The 13295-nt window shown below is 39.6% G+C and overlaps 1 protein-coding gene across 1 annotated transcript in view; it reads left to right on the plus strand.

Annotated features, from left to right (window-relative positions):
* Positions 1-3232: 3232 nt before the first annotated feature.
* Positions 3233-13295, plus strand: part of LOC122794553 (migration and invasion inhibitory protein) — an 889312-nt gene continuing 879249 nt past the window's right edge. The window contains exon 1 of the mRNA XM_044063041.1: positions 3233-3321. The gene's annotated coding sequence lies outside the window, so the exon portion shown is untranslated. The remainder of the gene's footprint in view (positions 3322-13295) is intronic.

Raw genomic sequence — 13295 nt, forward strand, 5'->3', positions numbered from 1 at the left:
GCATCGAAGTGTAAACATTACAGTCCTAACACTGCCCCCTACTGAAACAGAGTGAAAGTTATGTTTGACAAATGGATACACAGGACTGTCTTTTACAGTGGTGGAGCCAGAAATGTGTATTTTGTATTCAGACCTCAAGCTGTTGCCCCCACCACCTACCTCTCTTTTAAGAAATGCGCTCATTCCTCAAAATGTTGCCCCTATGCACCTTACTAAGTTCATAGCTCAATGCCAAAAAGTGCAGTGTCATCTCCTTTGGTAAAAACTCTGTACCCATGAATTACCACATAGGCAGCAATCTACTTAACACCAAATGTGTGATAAGAGACCTTGGGACATTGGTGGACAGTATTCTCTCCTTTGATAGTCACATCACCACAGTAGTCAGCACCTCATCATAAAAGGGTTCTCATCCAGGAAAAAAGAGGTAATTGTTCCCCTCTACTTGACACTCATTAGACCCATTATAGAGTACAACGCCCCTTTTGGAATGTACCTCACAAGACATCTGCAGCAGCTGGAAAGGTCACAGAAGTACCTCACAAAGAGGATTACTGGCCTCAAACAAATGCCCTACACTGACCGCCTCAAAAAACTCATATAAAGCTATGTCAAACCCAGAGCTGTTGGACATGCTACACCCAAAGAAATCCCAATCCCTCTGAGCTACAAGCTTTAGGGACCTAAACCTTGTCACCACAATAAACAGGACATGCTGGAGGGAAAGATTCCTGTCCCAGAGAATTCCCATACTCTGGAACAGGCTACCCATCTATGTCAAGCAAAGTTCTTCATTAGCACTCTTCCAGAAAAATCTTGATGAGTGGATGGGAAATAGGAAATACATCCCAGAGATCACTTCTGTGTCTCTGTTCGACAGTGGCACAGGAAATAACTTTCTTGGGTGGCGTAAGCCAGGGAACCTTGTTGGCTAGGCTTATGTAGGCCCTTGGGCCGATAGCCTAGTACCTACCTATGAACCTATAGGTTGGTACTGTGCTATCCGGCCTATACAAGCCTAGCCATAACAATTCCCTGGATATTTCTTCCCACAATATTTATTTATTTATTCCAGTTTGATTACCGGGGAAGTCCACTGGGTCAACTTGGCCCATTTTCAGTGGAGGCCCGGGGAGAAAAGCTCTGAAAATGCATAAAAAATATTACATACAGAATTTCAACACAATCAAAAATTTAGAAAGCATTAAACGTTTTGCAGAATACGATTTCAAGGAATACAGGACAGTATGAGAGTACAATTCATACTTAAGTTATGGTTACTACATTTGCATAGTATAGCAGTATTTCTTAGAGATTCCTAAAAGATAGTTAAGGTTGAAGGAAGGAGAAATAGTGCTAGCGTTTTGAGTGAAAGTATTAGAGATAGAAATTTGTGCTCAATATTTACAATATTTACATGTTTTGTTGAGCAGGTATAGTTATGGGAGTAGCAGGATTGTGTAGTATTTACAAGTTTTGTTGAGCAAGTATAGCTGATGGGAGTAGAAGGATTAAGTGGTATTGGGCGACTGACGTGATACCCGGGGTGAATTTCCTATCTCCCATCCAATCGTCAAGGTTCCTTTTGAAGACAGCCAAGGAGGCGCTCTGCTTGACATGTATGGGCAGTTTATTCCAGATTAAATGACTTTTTCAGCAAATGTTTAACAGGTGTATTCCTATCCTGTAAACATGTTATGCAACAGACAGTAATTTAAAGAGGTTTACAGATTCTGTGCTCTTTGAGCCATACAATCCCTCAGAGGTGCTGAGGGAAAAAATATAATCATTTGAATCAGTATGCCTTGCCACACACTTGGTATTTTTGTCACTTTACTCCCCTCAGGTTTAACATCAGATATTATCCTAGCTAGGGATAATATCCTTCATTTTCCAATACCCGGTTTGGCAAGGAAGAGACGAAGCCTTAATAACACAGCAAGCAGTGGGCAAAAAAGGCAAACTAATGCCGAACAAATGTCAGTCCACCACGAGCAGCAGGTTCACAAAAATCACAAACTCTTTGCTATCGCTTGCAGAAAACGTATTGCACCGTGGCTGTTAGTATTACGCCCATACCCATAGCCGGCCTTAGGCATAGGGCAACTAGGTGTCCGCCTAGGGTGCCGCTCTAGTAGGGGTGCTTTTCCAGTATTTATTTGGTGTAGGTAGACTAGGATGGGGGCACCAGGTGGTGTGGTGGGGGGGGGCACCGTGGAGCCCTTTTGCCTAGGGCACCAGTTGACCTAAGGCCACTCCTGCCCATACCTACTGAAAAAAAATACTTAGCATCATATGAACACAGTAGCTTATTCATCCATATCTGGGTTTTATACGAGGCTAAGCATGGTTTTTCTTTGCTGTTTGGTCGTCGAGATATTTTAAGGGAATATGAAAATTATAACTATGAATAAATAGCCAAACATACGACAAGATCTTCTTTGCTGCAATAGACAAATGTCAACTATCAACACATATGCGGTACCTACAATTTACACTTTCAATAGCTTTTATGCAGATCATTTTTACACGCATTTGTGTAAATATAAATACCAACAAAAGCAGACACCTTGAAGGAGAACTACGATGATACCACTAAATTTATAAATAAATATCATGTACTACATATGCACCTCTGCAGTTCCTGGGAACAACAAATGGCTTTTTTTTTTTTTTTTTTCAGAATCCAACCATACCTCTCAACTGTCCCTGATTTTTGACTCAAATTTTATCTCTGTCCCTCTTAATCCCTCCTAAAACTAGTGACTTTTGGAGGAAAGGTGGCGATTTACACTTAATGAATAATGACAATAACTAAGAGTTATAGACTTCCTTTACTTCATAAAATGTGTATTAATTCATATGCTCTGATTCTGTCAATGCTTCAAGTTAAAAGCACTAATATTTTAAAAGTGTCCCTGATTTTTTCGTGACTTGTCCCAGATTCTGTTGAAATGTGTCCCCGATTGGTTGAGAGGTCTGAATCTAACTCGTAAATCTTCTGTCAATTGGGATTATAGTTTTAGTATACAGCCCCCTAAATGTGAAAATAATTCTGACTGTAGTCATAGTACAACCGCCGTTTTGTAAATTCCTACGTAGTTACGATTAACACAGCAAATCCCTCCCGCTATGTTAAAAATAAAAGCGCAAACTCTATACGTTGTCATGGTAACTTAAAACACACTCACTCTTTCCTCAACAGTTATAGCACTAGAATTCTGGGTAAGAAAATATCAGCCAATCACAACCGTCTTGGTTTAAAGTCTTCAAGTTAAACAGCATGGCGGCAGGATATGTTATGTTTTATTATTAGATTACGTGAGTTCTGTAAATTTATTTTTTCTTTGTTTTCCTTTTGAAAGGGACTGGGAGCAATGAGGGGCTGTATTCCATAGTTATTGGACCCAATATTAAACAGTCTTAGGCAGGATCGTAAAAATAAGCATAATTGTTGATTCGTTTGATTGAAGAGTAAACGAACGTATTGATTTTTTGTATAGAAGTATTACTACAGAGATAATATGAAACGTCATTGTGGATTAATGTATTGTTTGATGGTTAGAGTTTACGTCTGTATTGTCATTGTATATACAGTGCTCTCTAAAACGTAAAGAATCAGTAACTGTCCCATGCATAAAACCACATAACTGCTGGTACTACATTTATGTTAAAATATAGGGTTGCCACCTTTTCAGATGCCCAAAGTGGGACATTTTTTGTAGAAATGTCAAATTTTGCAGGACAAAACATACCCCTGACCAGTACAAATGATAAAATTTCACTTTTTGCCAAAATAAATGCTTATTCTTATAGCATTTGAGTTGCTTATGTCATTTCATGTAGCATTTAGGTGTTTCAGACAAAAAGTAACTGTTTTATGCACTATTAAAGAAAACTTACGAAATATTTTTGTTCTAAAATCTCAGGATATTTGCCATTTTTTTTTCGCGGGACACAACTGCCCAAACAGGGACTGTCCCTAATAAAGTGGGACAGGTGGTAATCTTAGTTAATTAGATATATTTTTGTTATGGGGCTGTGACAAAGCACTTGTGTTTGGACAATAGGAGAGAGTGCATATCTGTCTGATTTTTTGCCTCTTATTGGTCTATTCAGCATAAGATGTGTTTTCTGGCAAATCATTGAGGACTGAAGTCACTAAATAATTGCACACATTTGAGCTTCAGACTTCATATCCTTCAGAAAATGCATGCTAACACAAATCCTGTTATTTTAGTACCTTTCTGTGTTATTTAAAATGTGCCCTTGTTTTTTAGGCCTTTATCCCCCATTACTTTAGGCTTTATTCAGATTTTTTATAGGCTCATATGAGGTTACTAAGCTAATGGCCCTTACCAGCCTAGCCAAGTTTTACCCTTATTTCCACAATCAGCATCTATTGCCCCTGTTTAAGAAGGACACAAGTGGAACCCCCGGGGTGAATTTACAGTTACTCATCCAATCGTCCAAATTGTGTTTGAAGAGGGCCAATGAAGTGCTCTACTTGACATGAAGTTGGAGTCTGTTTCAAAGATGTGGTAACCTCTGGGAGACAATTCTGTCCCTCCACTAGTTATTATTAATATCGCATACCAGGTTAAGGTCTTTAGAGTGAGTAACCTGTGTACCATTTGACTTGCGGATATGCAGCATTTCCAACAAAACAGGGTCAAAGATTGCCTCTGAGTAGTCTGTATGAAATGGAATAAGGTGACAGTGATTTCAGACAATCCACATAGAAGGGATGCTGAAGACCTTGAATTTTCCTTGTGAGGAACCTTTATGGTCTCTCCGGTTGGTGCAGGTGTTTGGTTGAGAGGTATGGGGTAGACTGTCATACACTGTGTATTCCAATAAGTACAGCTTTTTTTGTGTGATCATCTTTTAGAAACTTTATGGCTCATAGATTGTAGAACATCTGTAACTGTCTTAGGGTGGGGGGGGGGGCAGAACTTCAGACTCAAACATGGAGGGATAAGAGTAAATTTGCATCCTTGGGGGGAGGTGATGCATTCATTTGCACACTTTGGGGGCAACAGCTGTACAAGAATGTCATATTGCAGTCCCTTTTCCAGCATCACTGGTATGATTTGTATATTTACATCTTACTTTCATTTGTCAAAAAGAACACCAAAGTTATTTATTTATTTTTTTTTAACCAGTGGCATGAACTTCTGTCCGTTCAGTGTAAATACAATACTATTGTAATAGCTGTTTTAGCTTTGTTTGTACATCACCAATGATGAACAATTGAACACACTACAGCTGTGATTCTGTATGTTGGACATTGCTCTGGTTAACAAATGGATATTTTTGTTGTTCTGTGAACTTATCTGTTTACTTAATGTTGACATATTTACTTGTTCTTTCTGGTTCATAGGTTAGTACCGGGCCATTTTAAGCCTAGCCAGTTTCCCTTTTTGTGCTTAAAAAAACCTATCCCATTTGGTTATAAATTGGCCTTAAGATCCCATGATCGATAATTATACAGTATCTCTAATGAGAATAACTTGGGTCAAATGGTAGATAATTTGAGGGGACCCATGTGTGGGATAAAGCATTTATCAGCTACCTCTGTCTGTTAATAGTACCCTTGTTCTTTTTCTCTAGTGTCTTCTGTTTATCATTCGTCTTGCATTTTTTACTTAACTTCTTTACGCTAGGTTTATTTTTGTGTAGTTACAAAATGACTGACCAGCTAGCTGCCTTCTATTTCAGTTTTGCATCCTGGGCATAGTGACAATAATGTGGGTGATTGGACTGCTTGATGCATAATAATGTGGGTGATTGGACTGCTTGATGGATGAAATGCATCAGGAAACTACCTTCTCATTGGCTCAGAGAGCAATTGTGGCAGATCCAGTGAAAAAGTAGAAACTTGAGTGTTCCTTAGTTAAAGAAGTGCAGTCATTGTAATCAAAGTGTCAGTTATATGAGTAAGCACTTTGAGCTGCATCAGAGCATCTTGTAGGTTCGTAGATGTTTAGTAGGCTAATGACCACAAGGGCCTTTTTAAACCTAGCCATGCATCCCAAATCTCTGACAAGTTCTGATACTCTTGATAAGTGTAATCATGGGCCTGGGAGATGAACGCATGCCCGGTAGTTCTTCCACACCACACACTTGCATGCACACTCACACCTGTAGCCAATTTAGAGTGTCCAGTCCACTTACTGCATGTCTTTGGAATGTGGAAGGAAATGCATCTGAACACAGGGAGAACATGCAGGTGCTGCACGGAAGGCATCACAGCCGAGAATTGAACCAGGAGACTTCTTGTTGTGAGGTGACGATGCTATCCACTGTGCCACTGTGCTACATACTGGAGATAGGCATGCTGCTCTAAAATTCTTTTTAATATATATGAGTTGGAGATTCATCCACTGTCTACATCTCCTTTTTCTCATTTTTGCACATGGAGTTGGAGTAACATTAGTAACTGAACATGAAGTACACATTTATTAGATCTTTTGGGGACAAGATTTGTAGGTATGGATATTAAACTTTAACTGGGTAAATGAACTGGCCCTAGGACCCTTTCAGCCATGGTCTCAGCCATTAAGCATAGACAACACTAGAGATAGTAATGTATAAAACCATTATTTTCATACAAATTAAAAATATTTTGTAAAGAAAATATTATACAAACATATGATGCATTGCCTAAGAGAAAATAAAAAAGGGAGAATAAAAAGTATTGTAGTTACGTAAGCTGGTGCAGTGTATAGTTTTTAGACTGACTTGCAGTTTTGTTGTAATTGAACCAACATTAATGCTTTGTTTCTTTTTTAGTAGTTAAGGATTGGCCAAAGTCTTGGAAACAGTAGCACTTATATTTCTGTCTATGTAATTTAGTAACCTTTACTTTAACATGGAATAAATTGTTTGAAATCTTATGTTGCCAGTAAATGAGTTACATGAAGCCAGACTGGGCTTAGAAAAAGACATTTCACCTAAGGCTTTTTTTTAAAGGGAAAGGAAAAACTTGCTAGAAGGGAATCACTATCTCAAATGGCCATTAGGGAATAATATGGTAATGTTTGTAGTGTAGTTTAGAGATAAGTGGTGAACAGTACTTGTTGTTTTTCTTTCTTCCCCCAACTATCAGCTTGGCTGCTGTGCGTCTCCCAAATGTGTGGGCTGGATTACTAGGATATTCTTTACAACTATTCCGGACCCTACTATCTACATAATAAGAGTTCTGCCCTCCTGCAAAACCAGAACTGTGACCACTAACCCCCAACCCTGAAATTCGTCAGGGCCATCTTCTACACATAAAAAGAAAAGGACCATCAGAATATTCTTTACAACTATTCCGGACCCTACTATCTACAATATAAGAGTTCTGCCCTCCTGCAAAACCAGAACTGTGACCACTAACCCCCAACCCTGAAATTCGTCGGGGCCATCTTCTACACATAAAAGAAAAGGACCATCAGAATATTCTTTACAACTATTCCGGACCCTACTATCTACAATATAAGAGTTCTGCCCTCCTGCAAAACCAGAACTGTGACCACTAACCCCCAACCCTGAAATTCGTCGGGGCCATCTTCTACACATAAAAGAAAAGGACCATCAGAATATTCTTTACAACTATTCCGGACCCTACTATCTACAATATAAGAGTTCTGCCCTCCTGCAAAACCAGAACTGTGACCACTAACCCCCAACCCTGAAATTCGTCGGGGCCATCTTCTACACATAAAAGAAAAGGACCATCAGAATATTCTTTACAACTATTCCGGACCCTACTATCTACAATATAAGAGTTCTGCCCTCCTGCAAAACCAGAACTGTGACCAGTAACCCCCAACCCTGAAATTCGTCGGGGCCATCTTCTACACATAAAAGAAAAGGACCATCAAAATATTCTTTACAACTATTCCGGACCTTACTATCTACAATATAAGAGTTCTGCCCTCCTGCAAAACCAGAACTGTGACCACTAACCCCCAACCCTGAAATTCGTCGGGGCCATCTTCTACACATAAAAGAAAAGGACCATCAAAGTATGTTAATACTATATGTTTAACCCTAACTTTTCACCTGTGTGCCTAGCCTATCTACTTGCCCGGGACTGCCAGCAGCCAATCGCTCCAGCCCCCTACACCCTGTACACCAGACCTTTTTCTTTCTTTCGGCTTATTACTACAAATTCCTGTTACACTGACTTCTACCTGCAACTTTTGTCCATTAAATACACTTCTCCTTTCCCCTGGCCCTTACCAAACCACCAGCTTATTTTTTACTTGCCTCCTAGAAATCTGCTCAGCAAAACCCCTCTACATTACACCATCTTCACTAGCTGCTTTTACTTACCTGCTGTTATTCTACTTAACTGATTGTTTTCCTCTGAGCCATCTTATACTCCTTTGTATTTTGCTACTATTCCTATCTTACCTCTCTGAAAAGATCTCTCCCTACATATTCCACTCTCCCACCTTACCTACACCTACCTCTCTATACACCTCCCACTGCAATAGGCCACCCCCCTAGTCTTAATACCTTTCTCCCTTTTGCTCCTTTTCCCGCTCTTCTCCAATACCTGTGCCCTTCCCCCTCGAATCTCCCAACCTTCCTACGCAACCTTATAAATACTTCCCCACATCCCAGGACACCATCTTTATTCCCCCAACTATCAGCTTGGCTGCTGTGCGTCTCCCACTTGTGTGGGCTGGATTACTAGGGTAAGCTTCATGTTTTCACTATGTTTTTGATGTAACTCCTGGATATATCTTCTTGATAAGGACTGGTTTTATATGCTGTTTTTTTAACAAGGTGCCTACGATAATAGCGTTTTACCAACGTTTTTGTTTTATTGTGACTTTATATTAGTAAATTATTGTAGCAGCGGTTTAAGTTACATTGTACCGTGCATAGAATTTTTGCAATATATTATCTCATTTCTCCTTGCTTTTTCAACTGTTGACTACTTGGTCATGGAACAGCTTCAGTTTTTGCTTAAATTAGCACATAGCTTTATCGCTCATCTGTGAGGGCTCCAGCCAGTATCTTTTGGCGCCGTGCTCAGGTAGTTACGCTCCCTTGGCTTTCCCTGCCTAGAGTTATGTTAATATTTGTCCCTGGTCTTAATCAGTAGGTGTTTGTAACTTTGTGAACCAGCGCTTATACCAATTACTCTCATTTAACTTAGCGACTACACATGTTCACCTGGTCTAAATCACCTTGTGGTTTCTTATTTTCCTTGACCAGCGCTAATACCAAACGCTGCTATCTAATTGAGCGACTAACCTTACTACCAATTAATGCTTGTGAATACAATCACTTTTTCAGAACTTTGTTTTAACTTCTAAGACTGCATGACTGCGTACAGCCCAATTAGAGGCTTGGTATTTAATCTAAAGGCACACTAACAGCGAGCAGCGCTATTGAACTTATTTTCATCAAAAGCTCTATAGCAGTGTCTAGCGTTACTTAACAGCCTCAATAACATAGTACAGACTCTTAATCTTTGCTGAACTACCTTGCCTTGCCTCGTAGGGCTATTAAACTGTAGAGACTGCCTTGGCAATCCCAAATATTTATTTATTGATTCTGCAAGGGTACGAAGATATGGAATAGACCTAGCCAGTTCAACTGTAACTGATCGTTATTTTTTCTTTGATATTAGCCTCTTCTACTTTATATTACTGTGTCTTTCTGCTGTTACTATGTATTAATAAGGAATGTATATTAGTTGATCACCAAGAATCTAAAATATATCAGCTGTTTTTCATTTAGAAAATTTGATGCGAAAGATATTAATGTTTAGTACTACACTTTAATTTATAATTGGTAGAGGTTTACAAGTGCTCTCTTGTTCTTTCCTCATTATCTCCCTCTCTCTCTCTCTCAGATATTCTTTACAACTATTCCGGACCCTACTATCTACAATATAAGAGTTCTGCCCTCCTGCAAAACCAGAACTGTGACCACTAACCCCCAACCCTGAAATTCGTCGGGGCCATATTCTACACATAAAAGAAAAGGACCATCAAAGTATGTTAATACTATATGTTTAACCCTAACTTTTCACCTGTGTGCCTAGTCTATCTACTTGCCCGGGACTGCCAGCAGCCAATCGCTCCAGCCCCCTACACCCTGTACACCAGACCTTTTTCTTTCTTTCGGCTTATTACTACAAATTCCTGTTACACTGACTTTTACCTGCAACTTTTGTCCATTAAATACACTTCTCCTTTCCCCTGGCCCTTACCAAACCACCAGCTTATTTTTTACTTGCCTTCTAGAAATCTGCTCAGCAAAACCCCTTTACATTACACCATCTTCACTAACTGCTTTTACTTACCTGCTGTTATTCTACTTAACTGATTGTTTTCCTCTGAGCTATCTTATACTCCTTTGTATCTTCCCGCTCCGTTCGCCCTCCGGGCTCACTCCGCTCCCCTCCCCCCAAGTCCCACCCACCCCTAGGACCTCTACACTTATTCCTATACAGCCACATCCCTCCCCACCCATATCCAATCAAAACCTCTTCCTCTCCCCACCCTATTCAAAATAGTCTCCTCCCTCAAACACCCATTTCCAAGCCTGAACACATACATTTATTCACTATCTCTAATTCTACTCATCATGTCCAACCAATACCTTCCTCTGCTAATGCTTACTCTTCTAACTACTCTTTCCTCTACCTATCTCATAACCTCCTATGAGCTATTATTTCATCCCACTTTTTGCATCACACACAAGCACACCCTAGCTTCTACCCCTACTCTAACCACAACCCATCTCAGTCCAATATATAGTAACTCGTATCTTGAGCCAAAATATCATCGTCTTTCTCACATTAAATACCTTATTCATAACCTCAAAAAACACATTTTCTACTGCAAACCCTTACAATTTAACCACCTTATATCAAATTTCTCACTGATTGCTGGGGACATACACCCCAACCCTGGCCCCAACATCTCCCCACAATCCCCCATAAGGCTAAAAGTTACAACTACATCTAAACCAGATACTAAACCACCCAAATCGCTCTCTATAGCTCATCTAAACATCCGCAGCATCTGCAATAAAGTCCCTGCTCTTCATGCTCTACTTGAAGTCCAGCAATTTGACATCCTCTGTCTTACAGAAACATGGCTCAAACCTACAATAAAAGATAATGAAATTATCCCCCCTGGCTATAACATCCTCAGACAAGATCGCCTAAATAAAAAAGGAGGCGGTGTAGCTATTCTCTTTAAAAATGGTCTGGAAGTAAGTAAAATAAACCATACCCTTCCACATGACTCTAATGTTGAAATTATTATGTCCAAACTGTACCTCAACCCTCACAAATCTATCAATATTATCTGCACTTATCTTCCCTCAGGCAACAATTCTACCATATTAGAAGACCTACTAAGCTGGCTCTCACTTAATCTCCTTCAAGAATCAATACTTTTAGGTGACGTTAATATTGACTGGAACTTATGCAAACAAACTAATCCATCTACCCTTATTAATTTGCATGGCTTCCATCAAAACATTAACTCCCCAAATAGAACAAACAAATTTAATAACAAAGAAACCATACTTGACTGGATACTAACAAATAGTTCCCAACAAAAATACTCTACTGGAATCCTCCCAGATGACCTCAGTGACCACGCTCTAACATATATTATTAGGCATAAAACACATCTAGCCATACCTCCCCTTATTCGCTTATCTCGTAACAAAAAACATTTTAATATCAATCAGTTTCAAACAGAACTTAGGCTAGTCAACTGGTCACCTCTCAAAACTCTCCCTATAGATGAAGCTGTTAACTACTTTAATAATACTTTTCTTACTATACTTGATCATCATGGCCCCTTGCGTTCTGTACGCATGAAATGTAAGACAGCTCAATGGCTTACAAGCAATACAAGACAACTAATCCGTAGCAAGAATAAAGCCTGGACTAAATGGCTAAGCACTAAAAACTCCTTAGATCATCTTAACTTTAAACAAAAAAGAAAAAATGACAAAGCTAGCTATCTTAGAAGATAAAAAGAGCTTTTATACCCGACTACAGCAATCCCCCCACCTCCAACCACACAAATTTTGGAAATCTATTAACACACTACTTTCCCCTGGCAAAGTTGCAACACCTAATCCTCTAGGCTCCAACCCAGACTCCCCCTTACAAACAGCAAATGCATTCAATACCTTCTCTACTTCAGCAATACTTAAACTTGCTAACCAACTAAGCCCTGACACCTCTACACTAGCTAACCCAAGCTGCACTTCTCCACCATTTCAACTTAAACCCATACCTACCTCCTACATCCTTTATTTACTTCAAAAACTCAAACCTTCAACCCCCTCAGCTGACAAATTACCAGCTGAATATCTCCAGCTAGGAGCAAATGCTTTAGCCTACCCTGTCTCCATACTAATTAATAGGACCTTAAAAGAAAGCACTATACCTTCAGTCTGGAAAATTTCCTACATCATCCCTCTTTTCAAAGGGGGTGACTCATTTGAGTATTCCAACTACCGCCCCATAGCGCTGCTATCTCCCATTGCAAAAATTATGGAGAAATGCATCCACAAACAGTTGCTTAATCACCTCCTACATAATAATCTCCTTGTCAGTTGCCAACATGGCTTTCGTCCATTCCATAGCACCACCACAGCCTTATTATCCTTTATTGACTCCATTAACACAAACCGCAATAATAATATTCTTTCTTCTGCATTTTTCGTAGACCTGTCAAAAGCCTTTGACATGGTCAATCACCAACTCCTCTTACATCGCTTAAAATCTCTCTCACTTGACAATCCTGCCATAAATTGGTTTACGTCATATCTTCACAATCGGAAACAAGCTGTTTTATGGGACAACCATCTTTCTGACCTACTCCCTACCACTATTGGGGTCCCTCAGGGCTCCATCTTAGGTCCTCTGCTTTTTTCCACATTTATTAATGACCTGTATCTTGCCACCCCTCTTTCTACTTGTATTCAATATGCTGATGACACCACCATTATTTGTTCTGCCAACAACCAAGCTGACCTCCACTCCCTTACCCAAAAAACTTTCACCACTATAGAGAATTGGTTCACTAACCACTGTCTCCTCCTCAACCCTAAGAAAACCAAGCTCCTCCTCTTTGCACCCACACACCTGTCTCCCTCTTTTAACTTCACACTTACTTCTAACAATGGCACCCTCATCACTCCAGACCAAACAACCAAACTCTTGGGTGTTACTATTGATAACCAACTAAAATTTGATTCTCATATTAACTCGATCATAAAAACAACAAATAGAAAACTAGGTTCTCTCTACA

This window comes from Protopterus annectens, chromosome 2.part1, assembly GCF_019279795.1.
Source record: "Protopterus annectens isolate FY-2018-M chromosome 2.part1, PAN1.0, whole genome shotgun sequence".
NCBI classification, from domain to species: domain Eukaryota; kingdom Metazoa; phylum Chordata; order Ceratodontiformes; family Protopteridae; genus Protopterus; species Protopterus annectens.